This window comes from Myotis daubentonii, chromosome X (assembly GCF_963259705.1).
Source record: "Myotis daubentonii chromosome X, mMyoDau2.1, whole genome shotgun sequence".
Taxonomy (NCBI): Eukaryota; Metazoa; Chordata; class Mammalia; order Chiroptera; family Vespertilionidae; genus Myotis; species Myotis daubentonii.
In genome coordinates this window covers 119,708,437-119,730,717 of record NC_081861.1, presented here as the reverse complement: position 1 = coordinate 119,730,717, position 22,281 = coordinate 119,708,437, and the positions used below count along the sequence as shown (strand labels likewise).

The following is a 22,281-nucleotide window of genomic DNA, read 5'->3' as shown; positions in this document are numbered from 1 at the left end:
TCCTCCCCACCGAGTGTTTCTTTTTTAAACAAAGAACAAAGGAGAGAAAAATACAAAATAAATATGTCCTATATGCTCTCCTCCTTCCCGTAAAAAATGTATGTATGTTCAACAAACAGCTACCTTTGAGAATCAATTATGAGGGAGATAATATGGTAAGATTGGCACAAAAGGACAAGTAACTGGTGGTGAAGGAGTTCAGTTTCCTTAGGGAGGCAAAACAAGTAGTCAGATAATAACAATTTATAAACATTTGGATACGGTGATGAAAGAGAAAGTGCTAAACGAGGGGAAATGAGAAAATCTATTCACAGATAATTGCGGATGAATAGAAATTTATCAGACAAATAAAAAGGGGTCAAGTCCTGGCAATTCTGTGGTTAGAAGAGAAATCTAGATTGTAGTTATACAGGAGGATGCTTTCAACCTCTATTTGAAATTATTTTCCCGAAGGGTCCCACCAACCGTCAGGGATATTTCATACTTATTCAAAATACAATTTATCTAATGTTTTAGGAATTTTACAAGGCAGGCGTTTTTATCCTCATTTTCTAAAGGAAGAAACTGACATTCAGCCAACTTAAGTAATGAGCTCAAGGTTACAAAATGGTAAGCAGCTGAGGCAGTGTACAAATCTAATTTCTCACTCCAAAGCCTGATCTCTTGCCACTTTTCGAAGAAACTACTTCTAAAAGAAGAGAAGCACGTTGTAACATTGATAGGGAATTTCAGGGCAGGTTTCCCACTGGATATTATCTAAGATAATATGCAAATTTTATGGATAATTTTTTAAATATGCATTGAATTACTTATTTCAAAGCAAAATTGATCATTCATGTAGGTGCCCTATTAGAACCAGTCAATGTAGTCCTAAAATTTACATGGAAATATAACACCCAAGAGTAGTGAAGCTGTTTTAAATAAATTTCAACCGATATAAATTGAACAGTTAGAGATCTAAGAAATAATTCCAAAAACATACAGGAGTTTGTTATACAATGAGCTGCATCACATGTGAGTGGAGAAAAGATAATGTTTTCACTCAGCAATGATGGTAACAAGGAAACCTGTTTGAAAAAACACCGCTTTTTTCTATTATCACTTCCATAAAAATAAATGGAGCAATCATGAAACCATAAAACTAGTAGAAGAAAATATTGGAGAATATTTTCTCCAGAGTGAAGGTAGTCTTTCTAAAAGACACAAAATTTAGAAGTTATAAAGTGAGAGGTTTATATAATTATTAAAAAATAAATGAAAACAAATGTAAGACAAATAATCTAAATTAAATTATACATTGGGAGGCAATATTTGCAATATACTTCAAAAAGAACTAATATCCTTAATATAAAAAGAACCTACGGTTCTGTCATGCTACTTTATAGTTTGTTTTCATTTTTTTTTGTTTCCTTATGTTTATACTGATAGCTTTCTATAATCACTTTTAGTCCTCTTTTTTCTTATTCTTATTTTTACCATGCCAGCTTTGCCAGCATTAAATATTTTAATCCCCAGCTACATGTTAATGAATCAAACTACTCCGTATACCTTTCTCCCTCTCTTTGCATTTTTTAGTTGTGTCATTTCTACTTCATCACAGAAAAAAACTTTTGCACATTATTATTTGAATCCTAATATTGCCTTTATTTTAGTACCAGATCTTCAATTATCTATGTTCATTACCAAAATTTCTCCAAATCTTTATCTTTTTATTGTAAAATTATCTAGTTGTAGGAAGAGTTCATATGTATAATATTTCCTCAGAATTTTTTTTTTTAATTCTTAAAATCTTGCTGATTTAAGATCTTGGCTCACACTCTGCCCTTTAGAATTTTTGAAAATTTTGTTCTGCTGTTGTTGTGCTTTGGGTTTTCTTTGCTATGTAAGGGCTTGGCCGTTTTCCTCTGGAGGTTCACATTTTTTAAAAAAAGGTGTAATAGTTTTACTAAGATATTTTTTGGAATTGACCATTCTTTCTCAGTTTTTCCAGGTACATGATGGGAGACTTTTAATATATAAATTCAGAGTTTTCATTTCAACAGGTTTTTATTTTTGTTTTGTTTTTTTGAATAGTAATCTTAAAATATTTTGTTTGTTTCTTTGATTTGCTTTTTTCCTTCAGTGATTTCAGTTATAGGTATGTTGAATATAATATCTTCCTGTCTTTTTTATTATGTTCTTTCTGAATCTTTTTGTATGACTTTGTTTTCTTGTTTCTTTTCTATTCTGTCATTTATGACTCTATGTTAATTGTAGTTATACCTGAACTCCCTTGGGAACTCTATTAGTATTGTATTGCTGCCATAACAAATTACCACAAAATCAATCAGTGGCATAAAACCACACCCATTTTTTTCACAGTTCTTTAGGTCAGAACCCAGGGCAGGCTCAGCGTAGGGTCTCAAAGCAAAAACCAAGGTTGGCTGGGTTAGGCTTTTAACTGGAGCATATGGGGAAGCATCCAAATGTAAGCTTATTCAAGTGGTTGGCCAAATTCAGATTCCTGTGGTCATAGAATCGAAGTTCTCATTTTCTTGCTGATTGTTAGCCAGAAGCCTCAGCTCCTAAGAGTTGCTCACATTCTTTAGCAAGTGTCTCCATCCATCCTAAAGCATGGCTGGCATGTTGAAGCCTTTTCATGCTCCAAGTGTTTCTGACTTCCTTTTCTGCCACCAGCTGGAGAAAGTTTTGTGCTTTTAAGGGCCCACCTGAAAATCCAGGATAGTCCTCCCTATTTTAAGTCATGGTGCCACATAATAGACCATAATTACAGAAGTGGTAACTCACACTCACAGGTTTTGGGTATTAGAGTGGGTCATTTTTGGCCATTTTAGAAATTCTGTCTACCAAAATTACCTTAAAATTTAAATCTCATTTATGCCTTGTCTCTCCTAAATTTTATTATCTCCTGTTTCACTTCTTCCTATGGTTTGTCCTTTTCTATTTGGAGGTGTGTGTTTTTTAAAATAAAATTATAATTCATAGCGTTCTTCCAGTTCTGAACTTGCTTAATAATAAATTTTCTGTTGGAGTGTCAAGTTAAAGTTTTTCTCTGCTCTGTGCAAGTATGGATGTGGATGTGTATCACCCAAAGTAACAACAGAAGATATTTTGAGGTGGATAGAGTAGGGGGATTGCATGGTTCAGTTGATTTCATATTTCAAACTACCTGTTTTTGCTTACTTTATAAAATGTAGATTTTATTGTTGTTGTTGGTGGTGGTGGTGGTGGCATTTTAAACAAGTGGTGCATTTTATTTCAAAGTCTGGTTCTTCTAATTATTTTATGCTATCTTGATTCACTAGAGCTTTTCATCTTTAGTCAGTTATTCTTTTTATCTTTATCACTCTTTTCAAATAATATGTTTTCTCTTGAAAGCGTCTAATTCTTCCTAGTCAGAAATGAAGACCTATGGTGCCATCGTGGGTTGTTGTTTTTTTATGTTCCTTTCTTCTGATTCCCCAGTAACCATTGCTCTAATCTGCCTTTCCCAAATCATTTCTCAATATTTTCCATCTTACAACTTGGACTCAAATTTTCCTACAAATTAATAAAAATATGGCCATTAACCAAGAAGAAAAAAAAGGGGGATCAACATGGCAGTTACAAAATAAGGAATGCAAATACTATTTAAGTATATGGAAAGATATGCATCCTCACAAATAATATAAGGGCAAGTTAAGATTAAAATAAAAGACCATATTTTTACCTAATAGACTGCTAAAGTTGAAAGCCATTCATGATTTATCAAGCTAGCAAATTGTGTAAGGGACAAACATTTTCAAACATTATTGTTAAGGATGTTAACTGGTCCAATTTCTATGGATAACAAAGAACCTGGTAATAGGTTTTGCCCCTGGCTTGGGCTTCAGGGTGATTAGGGCACAAAGGTGGAAATTTTCTACCATGGGCATGTGCTCATTAAAATTTTACTTAATTTTCAATTTTTTAAAAGTCTGTTTACTCTGTTATTTTAAATAACTCCAGCACACAACTGTTATCTATCAGTGGGTGCAGTAATACTTGTTTTGAGTATTACTTGGTGATGTAAGAGCACTTAAAAAAAATGAAGAGAGGGACAAAAACTTCTGGAAGTTTTGGTATTTAAGGGAAAGGGAGGTGGGAATGTAGACTGGTACAACCATTATAGAAATCAGTCTGGTGATTCCTCAAAAAATTAAGAATAGAACTACAAAAGAAAGAGAGAGGAGAGAAAGGAGAGAGAGGAGAGAGAGAGAGAGAGAGAGAGAGAGAGAGAGAGAGAGAGAGAGAGAAAGAGAAAGAAAAAGAAAAAAAAGAACTACCATATGACCCAGCAGTCTCTCTCCTGGGTATATGCCCAAAAGACTCAAAATCATATTTGCAAAGATATATGTAACCCTATGTTCATTGAAGCATTATTCACGATGACTAAATTTGGAAACAACCAAAGTGTCCCAAGATAGAGGACTGGATAAAGAAGATGTGATACATATAATGGAATACTACTCACTCAGCCATAAGAAAGGATGGCATAGCATCATTTGCAAAAACATGGATACACCTTGAAAACATTATGATAAGTTAAATAAGTCAGCCAGAAAAAGCTAAGAAGGATATGATTCCCCTCATATGTGGGATATACAACTGAAATTTGTGAACAGAAACAGCAGTGTGGTGATGCCAGAGGGAAGGGGGTGGGGGGAGAATGGGGTCCTAATATATGGTGACAGGAGATTTGATCTGCAATATATAGATCTTGTTACATAGAAGCCTGCACCTGAAACTTTTATGTTCATTTTTTTGGCCAATGTCAACCCAATACATTTAATACATAAATAAATATTTAAAAAAGTAAGGGGAAGGGAAAGAATGAGCAAACGCACAAAAGAAAACCAGGAAGAGGCCCTCTAATAAAATCTCAAGATAAATGGACATAAATAACATTAAATGTCATATTGTGCTCAAGCCAGATAACGATTGAAAGCCATAAGATTTTTTATAACCCTAGTAAAAATTTTTCTGAGAAATGTTGAGAAAATTCAGATTATAGTAGAGAAATGGATGAGCCTGTGTTGAGAAAGTGAGGCAAGCAGGTTATATTACTACTAAAAATTTTTATTAATGAAGGGATAGAGATAAATTATAAGCATACATAAAGGATGCACATATGAAGACAAAGAATACCCCTATGTAAACTCTCTCAATAATGCACTAATGGATCAGATAAAGATAAAATGTCTAATGATGTTATCAGTAATTTATTTTGAAATTGTAGGAAAGGATGCAAACCTTCATGTAGACATTTGACAAATGAGAAACTAACATACCCAAAGCCACAAAAGTTAATGGCTTATTCATGTTAAGTGCTTTATACATTATAGACAAAATAAATGGTAAATAATGGCATCAGTAACTACAAAGTGAAATCATGTGGTGATATGTGTATAATTTGGATTTCAAATAGATCAGTTAGTAAAAGGAAACTAGAATCCAGAAGCAATGTAATAGCTTTCACAAATAAGCCACCAAAGTAGTCAATTTTATAAAACTAATGAACAGAAAGGCTTTGAGAGTGGGAATGATTACAATGCTATTGCATAAATTGTCACTTTAAGAAATTAGTCAAGGAAAAGATGTCCAGTTAATCATTAAGATCATTTTTATGTGTGTTTGAAGAATAATTGGTTTAAACCCTATATGCTGATAAGTAAGAATATAATGGAGTAGAACTCCCCCATTCTATAAGAGTTCTCCCATATTTTCATGCTATTATCTTAATGGACTTTTAAGGAAAAAGTAGATATTATAACCAGAAATCATGTATATAATAAATGTACTTCTAATTCTTTTTAATGGTTGTTTCATTTTAGAAGAACATGAGAAATAATCTTATAGTATTGGCAGGAAAGTGGCTTTAACAGCTGACTGTTGCAAATTATGTAATTATTAGAGGCCTGGTGCACAAATTAGTGCACCAGTGGGGTCCCTTGGCCTGGCCTGCGGGATCTGCCAAAATCGGCTCTCCGACATCCCCTGAGGGGTCCTGTATTGCGAGAAGGTGCAAGCCAGGCCGAACCACCCCACCAGTGCAGATCGGGGCTGGGGAGGGACTTGGGACGTTGGCCAGCCAGGGAGGGACCACAGGAGGGCTCCAGGGCATGTCTAGCCCATCTTGATCAGTCCAGATTGGCCAGACCCCAGCAGCAAGCTAACCTACTGGTCAGAGCATCTACCCCTGGTGGTCAGTACACATCATAGCAAGCACTTGAGTAGCCTTACCATATCATTAGCGTATTACACTTTGATTGGTTGAACAGATGACCAGACACATAGCATATTAGGATTTTATTACATAGGATTCCACCACCACCCCCTCTAGGGATAAGCGTTTTTTATATGGTGCATACTTCTGAAACTACTGAATTTCAAAATGCCTGTTCACGTGCACAGCTGTGGACATCCACAAATACTCAACTGTCCACTTTTAGAGTCCCCTTGATGATTGAACCATCTAAAACTAGAAAGTGAGAACAGAGCTAATAACAAACAAGCCCTCACTCATGATGTTTTTTATTTATTTTTTCTTCCCACTACTGCATCTGGGGATGCTTTCCACATTAGGCCTCACAGCAACTGCAGCTGTTTCTGGCAATAGTTTGAGATACGTTTCACTGAATTTCAAATATATGGGACTTCCCTTTCAGAAAGGGCATTCTAGTCATACTGCACCTTTCTATAAAACAGAAAAGTTGGGTCTGAAGAAAAGAAATGGAAGAGGGCTCTATTCACAGGAGAAGGAAATCCTATCTAATAAAAGAGAAACATGGTAATTGGCATATGACCACTACCCTTCCCATTGGCTAATCAGGGCGATATGCAAATTAACTGCCAGCCAAGTGCCGGGAGCCGGTCCATCCTTGCTGTTTCAAGGGACCTGGCATATATGGCATATGGTTCTTAATATGTTTGCTCACCTTCTTGGCGCTGTGTTTTAACCAAAGTCACCTCTCCGAGAAAGGTTGAATCCCCAGGTAGGGATTTTCCCCTGAAGTTAGGGAGGGAATAAAACCCCTCAACTAAGTGCCAGGCGGGTAATTAATCCCTTTAACTACGAACAATCATGCTTAAACTACATAATCTTTTCTCCCTGGAATGGAGATAAGAAACGCCCTAACCTTTGTAATAGAGATTGATAGGATTGAATCAACTGGTATAAATACAGTTGTAACAAGACAGAAACACTCAGAACTTAGAACAGAATCAAGAAGACAGAACCTACACGGAGCCTAGAGACAGAAGAACTTCGCTGGAGAGAGCATGCCGGAGGATCCTGGAGAGGGACTGGCCTCGGAGCCTAGAGACAGAGCCTAGCGGGAGAACATGGCAAGGGATCCTGGACTGAACCTGACTACAGAGATTGGCAGGAGAACCTGACTGGAACCTGGACACTGAACCTGACTGGAGAGCCTGGACAGAACCTGGCTGGAGAACCTAGTGAGGGAACATGGCTACAGAACCTCGCTGGAGATCCAAAGCAGAACCTCTCTGGAGATCCAGACCATAACTTGGCTGGAGATCCTGGCTGGAGATCCTGGCTAGGCTACTGATCAACTGAACGTTGTCTCCATGTCATTCCTTCTTTGCCGACTCCGTCCACGCCTTTGGGAACCCCTGGACCTGCTGGGGTTGGACCCCGGCAGCCAAGATGGCGGCCGGCAGCCAGGCAGCTTGAAACAAACATGAGGCTTGCTTGCTTCAGTGACGGAGGACTCCAACTTTCCCCGCCTGCCTTGCCGGCCTCTGAGCTTGCAGTTTAAGAAACATTGTAACAAATATAGAAGCTAAACAAACCCCCAGAAAACTGCTTTCAGGGAGGCCGGGATCTCAGAGCTGGAGTTGATACAGAGTTTCGATTATAGAACCGAAACAAACCAGATACCTTCTTTCAGCAGCAGAGGCCTCAGGGCTGGAGCCAGAGCTAAAGCTGGCCCAGAATAAAAAGAAAAAAAAAAAAAAGGAGCAGTTGAGAGCTTCAGTTGGCCTGAAAACAGCCCTCAGCCCCTCACCCAGATTGGCCAGGCACCCCAGTGGGGATTCCCCCCCTGAAGGGTGTGTGACCAGCTGCAAACAGCCATCATCCCCTCACCCAGGCTGGCCAGGCGCCCCAGTGGGGACCCCCACCATGATCCAGGACACCCTTCAGGGCAAACCAGCTGGCCCCCACACGTGCACCAGGCCTCTATCCTATATAGTAAAAGGGTAATATGCGTCCCAGCACCGGGATCAGTGGAGCCGCGAGGCCTCCCAGCACCGGGATCAGCGTGACAGGGGGCAGCGCCCAAACCCCCTGATCGCCCTGCAGCTCTGTGTGTGACAGGGGGCGGGGCCACAACCTCCCTATCCACCCTGCTCTGTTCATGACAGGGGAAGGTGCCCCAACCCCCTGATCAGCCCTGCTCTGTGCCTGATAGGGGGGAGCTCCCCAACCCCCTGATCGCCCTGCGGCTCTGTGTGTGACAGGGTGTGGCGCCTCAACTCCCTGATCCGCCCTGCTCTGTGTGTGACAGGGTGCAGCACCCCAACCCCCCCGCCCCCCACGGGCCCTGCTCTGTGTGTGACAGGGTAGAGCCATAACCTCCCCCTCAGCCCTGCCCTGAGTGTGAGAGTGGCGGTGCCTCAACCACCTGATCAGCCCGGCTCTGTGGGTGATAGAGGGTGGCGCCCCAACCCCCCCCCCCACGGGCCCTGCTCTGTGTGTGATGGGGTAGAGCCATAACCTCCCCATCGGCCCTGCCCTGAGTGTGACAGTGGCAGCGCCCCAACCCCCTGATTGGCCCTGCTCTGTGGGTGATAGAGGGCGGTGTCCCAACCCCCTGATCCGCCCTGCCCTGAGTGTGACAGGGGGCAGTGCCCCAAATCCCCTATTGGCCTTATTCTCTGAGTGACAGGGGGGAGCTCCTCAACCCCCTGATCAGCCCTGCTCTGTGAATGACAGGGGGGAGCTCCCCAACCCCCTGATTGACCCTGCTCTGTGCGTGACAGGGGACAGCGCCCCAACCCCCTGATTTGCCCTGGTCTGTGAATGACAGGGTATGGAGCCCGAACCCCCCTGATGGGCCCTGCTCTGTGCATGACAGGGGGTGGCGCCACAACCTCCCCATTGACCCTGCCTTGAGTGTGACAGGGGGTGGTGCCCCAACCCCCCAATCAGCCCTACCCTGAGCGTGACTAAGGGTGGCATCACAACCTCCCGATCCACCCTGCTCTGTGCATGACAGGGGGCAGCGCCCCAACTCCCCAATCGGCCCTGCTCTGAGCCTGACCAGGGGCTGCACCTAGGGATTGGGCCTGCCCTCTGCCACCCAGGAGCAGGCCTAAGCCAGCAGGTCATTATCTCCCGAGGGGTCCCAGACTGCGAGAGGGCACAGGATGGGCTTAGGGACCCCCCTCCCCCCCAAGTGCACAATTTTTTGTGCACCGGGCCTCTAGTTGAATATAAAGAGTTATGTGATTTATCTCTTTTATGAGGTGCTGCTGGAAAGGAGAATAAACGTTTAAAAAGTGGTGACCTTGATATAAATTCCATATTTAGCCAGTGGTGAAATACTATTAAGAATGAAGGGTATGTGAAACATGGGACATAACTGAGAAGATTCAACAGATGTAGGCTGGTTGACAATCTAAGGACTTAAACCATCAATGCAGATAATAACAGCAATAAAACATTATGTACCAGTTTTTCCATTACAAAGTATGTTTACAGCAGGATGTGATTTGCTTCTCAGAACAACTCTATGAAGTTAAGCGCCCTTATAATTGTATTATCAGGTAACTGAAGTTCAGGAAAAACTTACTTGTTCATGATCACACAGCTTGTTAGTCGATTCTTCTGCCCATGAAAATCTCCTCTTCTTCTATTCTCTATCACATTTGGATAAAGATTAGACCCACTTGTTTTTGGTTTTTTAAACTTTTAATAATATTTCTAATGTCATTCTATGGTATTATATTCTTATAATCTAAGTATAAAGTGTTTTATCCCTACAATTTTTGTTCACAAGAATCCTTAACATATTGTTGCATTTTAATTGTGTTTATATTTATAAAGAAACTGGTAGGCCAGTGCACAACAATTTGTGCACTCGGGGAGGGGGGGGTCCCTCAGGCCTGCCTGTGCCCTCTTGCAGTCTGGGACCCCTGGGGGATGTCCGGCTTGTTTCGGTCCCCCCTCCCTCAGCCACCCGGCCTTCTTGTTTGTTCCCACCTCCCTCAGGCGCCTGGCCTGTTTCCGCCACCCTCAGCCACCTGGCCGGGTTGTTTTGCTCCCACCTCCACTGCCCAGCTTATTTTTGGCCACCTGGCTTGCTATGCTCCCAGCTGGTATATGCAAATTAAGCACCATCTTGGTTGGCAGTTAATTTGCATATCACCCTGATTAGCCAATGGGAAGCGTAGCAAAGTTACGGTCAATTATCATGTTTGTCTTTTATTAGATAGGAGGATACAAGTCATTATATCATTTTTTTTCTAAAAATGCCCTATTTTTGCAAGATGAAGTTGTTAGGTTATCAGTATTTAAACCATTTGTTCTTTTAGTGAACTGTAGGTGATTCAGATTAATGGCATTTCTTTCTAGTCATAAAAATCTAAAAATTACTATTGACTGGAATTGATACTAAAATTACAATAAAATTGCCTAAAAATATTGAAAAGAAACTAACTTGAAGAATGCATAAATTATATAGAATTCCTACGTTTCTCCCTCAGAGTCCAATTCTATTTTAAATTAAAACAACTCACAGTTTAATTCTGCCCCATTTTTTAGATACCTAAATAAAAGCCTTTCATCATAGATAGGAAAATGCTAAAGTACCTTAACTTATTTGTGGAGAGCGGCTACAGTGTTTGGATGGGTTCAAGCCTGGGACTAATGAGAGGGCATGATCCTCTCATGGCAAAGCCATGTGCAAGTCCCAGCACAATTATAGCCAAAGGCTATAGTTGTAACCTTGACCTTATGGTCCGAACCTGTGGTCCCATGTGGCTAAGTAATATGGGTTGCGGGAGATGCAGCAAGTAAACAAAGCTTGATCAGGTGCGTTTAATTGAGTAGATTCAAAACCCACGAGAATGTTGTAACCACGCCCTTATTTTGCCTCATGGAATCTGGCTATAAAATAAAGACTCAGCTTGAAGGTCGTGGTGCTGTCTCTCCATCAGAGAGGGCAGCATCCCATCCAGACCCAGCTTTCTTCTCTTGTCTGTCTTTTCTTAATCCTTCACCGCCCCCTCTCAGGCTCACCAAACCTGGCTGTGCCAGTGCGGCACACTTATTAAATGTGTTTAATGCTATATGTAATAATTTCAAATATATAACTATATAATTTGTTTACCTCTTTCTCTCATATCATGGGACACTTTTAGGAATATATGTATAATGTAGATTAAATGCTTAGATATAAAGAACATTTATAAACTGATGAACAAAAATCGCTACAGAGGCAAAGAAGCATTGAACAGACTGTCAAACTACAGTGGGAAGGCTGGGGAGGGTTGGGGGGGTAAGAGATCAACCGAAGGACTTGTATGCATGCATATGAGCATTGCCAATGGATGAAAGACACTGGGGGGGGGGAGGGGGAGCATGTGCTGGGGGGGGTAGGGGAGGCCGCTGGAAGGTCAATGGGGGAAAGAAAGAGACATGTGTACTACTATTTGTAATACTTTAAACAATAAAATAAAATTAAAAAAAATAAATGCTTAGATATCTGTTTTCTTAACGATTGTATTGGCCATGATCTAGTCAGTTAAAGCAAATTTATTCTGAAAGTTCAGTAGGGGAATTTAATATGGGAAACTAGTAATAAATATGTTAGAAGAGCTGAAATGACAGAACATGAGGCAATCAAGAATTAGGAACAGCAGGAAACCACTACTACCCGTATGTCTGGAGGGAAAAAGAGCAAAGAAGCAGTGTCAGACCCATAAGCTGAAATGACAGATCCTCTCTTGGAAAAATTCCAACCTCAAAGTCAGTTGGCAGGAGAGACTAGAAAATAGAGGAAGTATTTATGGGCTAAAGTGGTGAATGAGGCAGAGAAGATTCCATCTCCAATGGTACTTACACACTATAGAAAAAATAGAAAATTAAAAAAACTCAATTAGTGATAATGATAGGCTAAATATAAAAGAGTCATACACTACAAAATTATAATTCTTTATTGTCCTAATCAATTTTTGTTATAAATTTGATCTTTAAATATTGAAATAATATTAAACTTAATTATTGAATATTCGGTACCCCCTCACTTGCTTCATGCCTGTTTTATTGGGGTAAGACTATAATGTCTTTCTAGTTTGATGTATTTCACTGCCTATGTTTTCTTCTAGGATTTTTATGATTCCATGACTTAAATTTAAGTCATTTATCCATTTTGAGTTTATTCATGTGTATGGTATAAGTTGATAGTCTAATTTTTTGTTTGTTTGTTTGTTTTTGCATGTACCTGTCCAATTTTCCCAACAACATTTATTAAAGATACTCTTTTTACTTTGTCAAATATTAATTAACCACAATGTCATGGGTCAATTTCTGGGGTCTCTGTTCTGTTCCATTAGTCTATATGCTTGTTCATGTGTCATTACCAGGCTGCTTTGATTACAATGGCTTTGTAGTATAGTTTGTTATCCAGTATTGCAATCCCTCCAACTTTGTTCATCTTTCTCAAGATTGCTGAGGCTATTCTGGATATTTTTGGTTCCATATAAATTTTTAGAACATTTGTTCTAGATCTGTAAAATATGTCACTGGTATTTTAATAGGGATTGCATTGAATCTATAGATTGTTTTGGGTACTGTGGTTATTTTAATGATGTTAATTCTTCCAATCCATGAACATGGTATATGTATGTTTCCACTTGTTCATATCTTCCTTGATCCAGTGGTCCCACTTCTGGGAATACATTCTAAGAATCCCAAGATACAATCAGAATGAATCCATGCACCCCTATGTTCATAGCAGTGTTATTTACAATAGCTAAGATCTGGAAACAACCCAAGTGACCATCAGTAGATGATTGGATAATAAAGCTAAGATCTGGAAACAACCCAAGTGACCATCAGTAGATGAGTGGATAATAAAGCTGTGGTACATTTACACAATGGAATACAACATGGCTCTAAAAACGAAGGACTTCTTACTTTTTGCAACAGCATGGATGGACCTGGAGATTATGCTAAATAAAATAAGCCAGTCAGAGAAAGACAAATATCACATGATCTCACTTATATGTGGAATCTAATGAACAAAAAAACCTGGTGAAAAAATGGGTCCCGAGACATGGATAAATGGAACAGTTTGACAAATCAGAGAGAAGAGGGGTGTGGGGGGGATGAGAAGTGATTAACCAAAGAACATTTATGCATATATACATAGCCTATGGAGACAGACAATAGTGTGGTGAATGCCTGGACTGGGTTGGGGGCTGGGTGGAGGGGGGCATGTAGGGGGAAATGGGGAACATCTGTAATACTGTCCAAAATATATATAAATAAATGAATAAATAAAAACAAAAATATTATAATTTATTAAAGGACTTCTAGCCATTTTGCTTGAGCAACTAGGTGAATGGGTGGCTATCAGTGAGATAGAGACCAGGGTAAGAGTAGATTTGAAGAAAAAAGTAAAAGTTTAGTTGTAGGACACAAAATAGTATGATAAATAGGTAGCTGGATATATAAATCTAGAGTTTTGAGAGTGTTTAGAGCTAGAGATACAAATACCAGGGACAAATAATAGAGAGGGAATTTAGAGTGAGATTAAATGAGATACTACATATGAACTTGTAAGAAATAATAGCTTTATTAAGATATAATTCTCATTATATAATTCACTTATTTATAGTGTATAATTTAATGTATTTTTAATTGTGGTAAAATATACATAACAAAATTTACTGTTTTAACTATTTTTATTGTACAATTTAGTGGCATTAAGTACATTCATAGTGTTGTGCAACCATCACCACTCTCCAAGTCCAGAAATGTTTTATTATCCCAAGCAGAAACTCTGTACCCATTAAACCACAACTTTTCATTCCTTCATCTTTGCCAGCTCAGGGTAACTTCTGTTCTACTTTTATCCCTACAAATTCACTTATTCTATGTATATTATTTAAGTGGAGTCATGTGATATTTGTCTTTTTTTTATTGCTTAAAGTAATACAAAGGGTATTACATATGTGTCCATTTTCCCCCCCGCCCTAGACAGTCCCCTAGCCTCCACTATCCCCCAGTGTCTTATGTCCATTGGTTATGCTTATATGCATGCATACAAGTCCTTTGGTTGATCTCTTACCCCCATACCTCCTGTCCCCCAACCCTCCCCGTACTTCCCGCTGCAGTTTGACAATCTGTTTGAGGCAGCTCTGCCTCTGTATCTATTATTGTTCAAAAGTTTATAATGGTCTCTATTGTCCATGAATGAGTGAGATCATGTGGTATTTTTCCTTCATTGACTGGCTTATTTCACTTAGCATAATGCTCTCCAGTTCCATCCATGACGTTGCAAATGGTAAGAGTTCCTTCCTTTTTAGAGCAGTAGATGTACCACAGTTTTCTAATCCATGCATCTACTGATGGGCACTTAGGCTGTTTCCAGATCTTAGCTATGGTGAATTGTGCTGCTATGAACATAGGGGTGCATATATCCTTTCTGATTGGTGTTTCTGGTTTCTTGGGATATACTCCTAGAAGAGGGATCACAGGGTCATATGGGAGTTCCATTTTTAGTTTTTTGAGGAAACTCCATACTGTCTTCCATAGTGGCTGCACCAGTCTGCATTCCCACCAGCAGTGCACAAGTGTTCCTTTTTCTCCACATCCTCTCCAGCACTTGTCGTTTGTTGATTTGTTGATGATAGCCAGTCTGACAGGTGTGAGGTGGTACCTCATTGTTGTTTTGATTTGCATCTCTCAGATGATTACTGACTTTGAGCATGTTTTCATATGTCTCTTGGCTTTCTGAATGTCCTCTTTTGAAAGGTGTCTATTTAGGTCCTTTGCCCATTTTTTGATTGGATTGTTTATCTTCCTTTTGTTAAGTTGTATGAGTTCCCTATAAATTTTGGAGATTAGGCCCTTATCAGATATGACATTGGCAAATATGTTTTCCCACACAGTGGGTTTTCTTGTTGTTTTATTGATGGTTTCTTTTGCTGTGCAGAGCTTTTTATTTTGATGTAGTCCCATTTGTTCATTTTCTCTTTAGTTTCAAGTGCCCTAGGAGCTGTATCAGTGAAGAAATTGCTTCGGCATATGTCTGAGATTTTGTTGCCTTTGGATTCTTCTAGAATTTTTATGGTTTCCTGTCGTACATTTAAGTCCTTTATCCATTTTGAGTTTATTTTTGTGTATGGTGTAAGTTGGTGGTCTAGTTTCATTTTCTTGCATATATCTGTCCAATTTTCCCAACACCATTTATTGAAGAGACTATCTTGGCTCCATTGTATGTTCTTGCCTCCTTTGTCAAATATTAATTGAGCATATTGGTTCGGGCCGATTTCTGGGCTCTCTATTCTGTTTCATTGATCTATATGCCTATTCTTGTGCCAGTACCAGGCAGTTTTGAGAACAGTGGCTTTGTAATACATCTTGATATCTGGTATTGAGATCCCACCTACTTTGTTCTTTTTCAGGATTGCTGCAGCTATTCGGGGTCTTTTTTTATTCCAGATGAATTTTTGGAGAGTTCGTTCTAGATCTATGAAGTATGCCGTTGGTATTTTAATGGGAAGTGCGTTGAATTTATAGATTGCTTTGGGTAGTATGGACATTTTAATGATGTTGATTCTACCAATCCATGAACATGGTATGTTCTTCCATCTGTTTATGTCTTCCTCTATATCTTTTTTCAACGTCCTATAGTTTTATGAGTAGAGGTCTTTTACCTCTTTAGTTAAGTTTATTCCTAGGTAGCTTAATTTTTTTGGTGCGATGGTAAACGGGATTGTTTTTATAATCTCTCTTTCTGAAAGTTCACTATTGGTGTATAGAAATGCCTCAGATTTCTTGGGGTTAATTTTGTATCCTGCTACATTGCCAAATTCATGTATTAAGTCTAGTAGCTTTTTGATGAAGTCTCTAGGGTTTTGTATGTATAATATCATGTTGTCTGCAAATAAGGACAGTTTTACTTCCTCTTTTCCAATTTGGATGCCTTTTATTTCTTCTTCTTGCCTAATTGTAATGGCTAACACTTCCAATATTTGTCTTTTTGTGTCTGCCTTATTTCATTTAGAATAATGTTTTCAAGCTTTATCCATGTTGTACCATGTAACAGACTTGCATTTCTTTTAAAGCAAAGTAATATCCCATTGTATATATAGACCACATTTTGTTTATCCATTTATATCTTGATGTATATTTGAGTTGTTTGCATCTTTTGGCTGTTGTGAGTAATGCTGGTATGAACATTGGTGTACAAGTATGTTTAAGTGTTTGCTTCCCATTCTTTTAGGTGTATACCTAGGAGTAGAATTCTAAGATCATATGATAATTCTATGTTTAATATTTGAGGACCTGTCAGATTGGTTTCCACAGTGGCTGGCTGTAGCATTTTATATGCCTACCAGCTATGTGCAAGGGTTTCAATTTCTCCACTTCCACGCCAACACATGTTGTTTTCCATTTTTTAATTAATAGCTATCCTGGTGGGTTTGAAGTTTTTTTATATAAAGCTTTTTGCACAGTGTTCCCCCCCCCCAACCATTTCCTCTCAGTAGATGCATGCCAATTTCAGAATCTTTCCCTGTTTCAAAGAAGCACAGTGCTAAAGAAAACTATAGAGAGCTTCAATGCACTGTTTGACTTCCATAACTTTAATTTTACTTGTGTGCCATATAATTGCTTCTTTATTATGTCCAAAAGATTTGTTAGTTCCCAATATTTTCACTGAATTTAAAGTTAGAGTATTTTCTCCTTAACAAGGCCAGACTCTAAACTAGTCCTCTTAGAAACCAACCCTTTTACAAGTGTATATATGTTGAAAGTATGTAGTGGAAAGAGCTGAAGAAAGCATGATATATTTTAAGACCTGCTGCTTGCTCTCTTTTATTTCTTATTAGATTTTTAGGAGCTTAAGGACCTATATTTTCAAGTAAATCCAAGTTGGAGCATATGCTGCCTTTCTCCACAAGACAAATATCCTATATAACAAAAGTCTAATATGCAAATCAACTGAACAGCAGAAGAACAGGGTGCTATGACGTGCACTGACCACCAGGGGGCAGATGCTCAACACAGGAGCTGCCCACAGCCCACAGGCCCCAGGCCAGCCAACACGGGTGGCAGCAGGGAACCCCTCAATCACCCCACCGGTCACCCGCAGATCAGCCCTGATCGCTGGCCAGGCCCAGGGACCCTACCTGTGCACAAATTTTGTGCACTGGGCCTCTAGTTTTGGAAAGTAAAATAATATAAAATCAGGGGCTTAAGAGTGGGTAACATTTCTTTCAAACACTTAATATCTATATAATAAAAGCCTAAGCGACCTTTATGGTGAAATGACCGGAATGACCAGTTGCTATGATGCACACTGACCACCAGGGGGCAGATGCTCATCACAGTAGCTGGCCCCTGGTGGTCAGTGCTCTCCCACAGGGGGAGCTTCGCTCATCCAGAAGCTGGGCTCATGGCTGGTGAGCACAGCGGTGGTGGAGAGGGCTCAGACCCTCCTGCCATGTGCGCCGGGTCTCTAGTCTACACTAATAAAAGAGAAACATGCAAATTGACCATCCCTCTGCTATGCCCACCAGCCAATCAGAGTGAGTATGCAAATTAACCCAACAAAGATGGTAGTTAATGTGCATATGCAGGCGCAGACTAAAGACTGAAGACAGCGTAGAAGGAAGTCAAGCGCTGCAGAAGGGAGTGAAGCGGCAGAGAAGGGAGGGAGCCAAGGCAGCGGACACGGGAGCGGAGCCTTGGCGGGCTTTGCTCTCTTCTATGCTTCACTCCGGCTTCAGGAAGCCCTATTCTTGCAGGAATCTTCCTGCAACGGGCCTCTAGTATATATATAATTATGTATGCTAACCTAGCACTAGTTACCTCCAGTAGCACATAGAAGAGACCAATGAATTAGAAGTTAGAAGAGGTGAGTTCTGATCCCATTTCTGCCACTAATTAGATAGGCAAGCTTGGATAAATCATGGACTTCTTTAGGCATTGGATCCATTTGCTATAACTTTAGGAGGTTGAAAGAAGTAACTGTCTGAATTGTTAGCACAGTATATTGTATCTACTGCAGGGCCACCCTTTTCAGGAAAACTCAGTCTTTTTTAAAATGCACATTCACATTTCTTTGCTGGAATGGATAATTGAGTGATGACTCACAATTGTGAACTGTTTTCTGCACATCTATGTATGTCCTATCTTTACAGCCATTTTATAAACATTGAAAGTGTAATGATTGAACTTTTTGCCTAGATTGCAGATCATGTGTTCTATACAATAGATGCTGAGTCATATGGGCTAATGAGTTTTACCAGAATTCCTAGGAGCATTATCCTTTACCCCATCTATCCTATTCCACAGGATTTCCCTGATTGCAGAGAGCCTGGCACCATAGCAGTCATGCTGCTTATTTGATGATGGTGGATGGTAGTCTTTACTGTGAGAGTGTGTAATTCTCCTCAGGGGGATCATATGTTTATTAATGTGCCACAAGTTGCTTGCTTCCTGCTAGCTTTTCACAGTAAATAAGACCATAGCGTTCATTGGCCGCTGCTTTATTTTAGTTTATAACATCACCTCCTGATGAACAAAAACAGCAAATAGGTATTAAAACATTGAAAGTAATTTGAAAATAGTGCTATCCTGGGGAGTCCAGAATTCCAGACATTGCCAGACATTTGTAAATCAGACCTCACCAGGTTGGGGAATCAAAGGGAAGGAAGAATACCTAAGTGTGTTCGTCTGGAGCCACTGTCCAAAAATTAGGGGTCAGTTGCATTTATAGAACAGCAGGAGGATGGATGGGTTTAGGAGTCCATAGTTTCCATCAACTTTACTCATTCTTGTCCAGCCCCAATCACACATCACAGATGAAAGCTCTAAGGAGTTATCTGGACTCTTACTCTTCACACTAATTAAACACCAATGAACTGAAGACATCCTTCTGGTGTTACTGTGCATCTAACCTACCTTGTCAACAAACACTGTATCCGTACTGCAAAATGGAAATAGAAAGAAGTAGGAAAAAGGGACACGATCTTTATAATAAGATCTAACACAAAATGTGTGCTCACCAGAAGACTGGCACTGTTCTGAGCCCTTTATGCATTTAACACGTTTGATTCCCACAACCACCTATGGTGTCTTCAGTCTTATTTTCTCTTTACACAAATGAGGAAATGGAAGCACACAGAGTCAAGTAACTTTCCTTCATTTCAAAAGTAATGAGTGATTGAGCTGGAATCTGAACCTCACCAGTTGAGCTTGTGTGTTCTTGCTGTTAACTCTGCATAGGTAATTAAAAAATGCCTGTTATTAGATATAAGGAGGTGTGGTAAAACCCATTTTAAAAAAACAGCAATCAGTAGTGTGAGGAGAAAAAAGCAACCTAAGATTCATGAATTTAAAAGATTAACGTGTAAGGTTCAAAATTAGAATTCACGGATTTAGGTCTTAGAAAAGTCTGTTCTTTATGAGTTCTAACATGTTGTACAAATATCACTATTATTCCAAAACCTAACTATTTTCTTAAGACACTTTTGGAGTATGTCCCAAGGTAGTTAATAGCTTAACTTAGGTAATTAATTTTTTTCTGAAAAAATAATCTTAAAATGAGCCTGGGCAGAGCATGCTCTGGTCTGTACTGGATTAAAATTAATAAATTATGCATGAACAATGTTGCTGGCAAACCCAAAGAGGATTTTTTCCCAGTCGGTGGGAAGCTCAAGTTAAAATTTAACATGCTTTTCTCTCAAAGCTGTTTCTTTTTCAGTATTTCCAGGCTGAAAGATTGACTGTATCTTTCATATACTCAGCTGAGAGAAATGCTTCATCACACACACACACACACACACACACACACACACACACATCTCATTATTACCCAACACAAAGTCCAAACTCTTTACACTGGCTTACATGACTTTTAGTCTGGCTCTTGTGCACCTATACAGTCTCAATTCTAGCTGTTCCTTTATTACTACTTTATAATCCAGCCACACCAAGTGATTTGCAGTTCCTCAAACATGCCAGGTTGTTTCATGCCTTCAAGCCTTTGTGCATACTAATCCCTGAAATAGCCTTTCTGAAAATTGCTAAATTCTTGCTCATTCTTGAAGAAAACCAGGTAATGCCCAGGACAAGAGGTGGAGGCAGGGTGGGCTAGAAGGGATCAATGGGGGGAAAAGAAGGATGCATGTAATACTTCCAACAATAAAAAATTAAAAAAAGAAAGCAGGTATCACATTTTATGAAATCTTCTTGTTTCTTTCTTTGACACTACTGTTGTAATACATAGGCCTTTGTAGTGCTTTCCCATTGAATTCCAGCTATTTGCTTGTGTTTCACTTCTCCTGAAAGCTTATACAAAGCTTAAAAAATTGACATTCAATAATTCTAAATTTTAATTTTGTGGAGAATTTATTTGTTTCCTAATATAAAGCTAAATAGATAACTGTAAAGGAAAACTTGTATTTTTTCTCTTCTATTGCCAATACTTCTGACCCAGATGTGTGTGTTTATTCCACACCAAGCAATTCTGCAACACCAACTGGCTGTCCCCGCAATTCAATCCAGTTCTGACACTATCAACCTGGTGTTAGCATCAGATCTCACAAGTTACGGGCTCATTTCCACACAGTTGGCCCCCCAAAAATCAAATGCCAATTGCAAGTTCAGGTTGTTACCTATGATTCTGACTGATCAGCTACAAATCAGAGATTTCTGTTACCCCCTCATGGGATTCAGTCGTTTTCTAAAATAGCTCACTGAACTCAGGAGAACGGTGTACTTACTATTATTGATTTATCAAGGATACAAATGAATAGCCATATGGAAGAGATGTGTAGGGCACAGTATGATAGTAAAGGTACAGAGCTTCCATGCCATGCCCTCTCTGGGTGTCTCCCTCCCAGCACCTCAGTGTGTTCATGAACCCTGAAGCTCAGAAAGTCATTTTGTTCAAGAGTTTTTAGAGCCCAGCCAGCATGGCTCAGTGGTTGAATGTCGACCTATGAACCAGGTCACTATTCAAATCCCGGTCAGGGCACATGCCTGAGTTGCAGGCTTGATTCCCAGTGTGGGGCATGCAGGAGTCAGCCGATCAATGATTCTCTCTCATCATTGATCTCTCTCTCTCTCTCTCTCTCTCTCTCTCTCTCTCTCTCTCCCTCTCTCCCTTCATCTCTGAAATCAATAAAAATATATTGGGGAAATTTTTTTTGAGAGTATAATCTCTAGTACCTGCCGTATTCCATAAAGTTCACTGGATGGAGCTAAAAGTTTCAACCCTCTGGTCACTTGGTCCTTAGGTGACCAGGCACATGCAGAGGCTATCCAGGGGCTCTGCCTTAAGTGAGCCTATTAACATAAACTCATATGTGATAAAGGGGCTCCTTATGAATAACACTCTTGTCTCTCAGGAAATGTTAAGAGTTTTGGGAGATCTGTGCCAGGAACCTGGACAAAGAACAAATTTATTTTTTATTATGCCACAACTAGCTATGTCCTGGCCATTTCCCATCATGTCATTTTAGCATTAAAAAACTAAGAATCTAAATCAAGTTGCTGCTTAAACTTCAAAGCATTTAGCTGAATAAGGAGGACTTTGAGGCTGTGGTTCATGAGTATCAGAGCAGAGCAGAGAGGAACCAGCATTCAGAGAAGAAGAGAGAGAGAGAGAGAGAGAGAGAGAGAGAGAGAGAGAGAGAGAGAGAGATCAGTGATGAGAGAGAATCATTGATCGGCTGCCTCCTGCACACCCCACACTGAGAATCAAGCCCACAACCCAGGCATATGCCTGGACTGGGAATTAAACCATGACCTCCTAGTTCATAGGTTGATGCTCAACCACTGAGCCATGCCAGGCAGGGTGCAAATGCAGGAATTTGCTGATCGAATACACAAACAAGTCATTGGGCACTTAGCAAATGAGCAATTCTCTACAGAACCTTGAATCTGGTGTTTTAATCCTTTCTTTATTCACACTGCCTGCCACCATGCCTGCCACATTATCAGTGTTTTTTGAATGTCCAGAGACATAAATAGCAAGCAGAAATGGTGCAATTTAT

General features: G+C 39.7%; 1 protein-coding gene across 1 annotated transcript in view; it reads left to right on the top strand.

Moving 5' to 3' along the window:
* The window catches only part of IL1RAPL1 (interleukin 1 receptor accessory protein like 1), a 745,385-nt gene that overhangs the window by 100,052 nt on the left and 623,052 nt on the right, over positions 1–22,281 (top strand). The gene's annotated exons all lie outside the window — the stretch shown is intronic.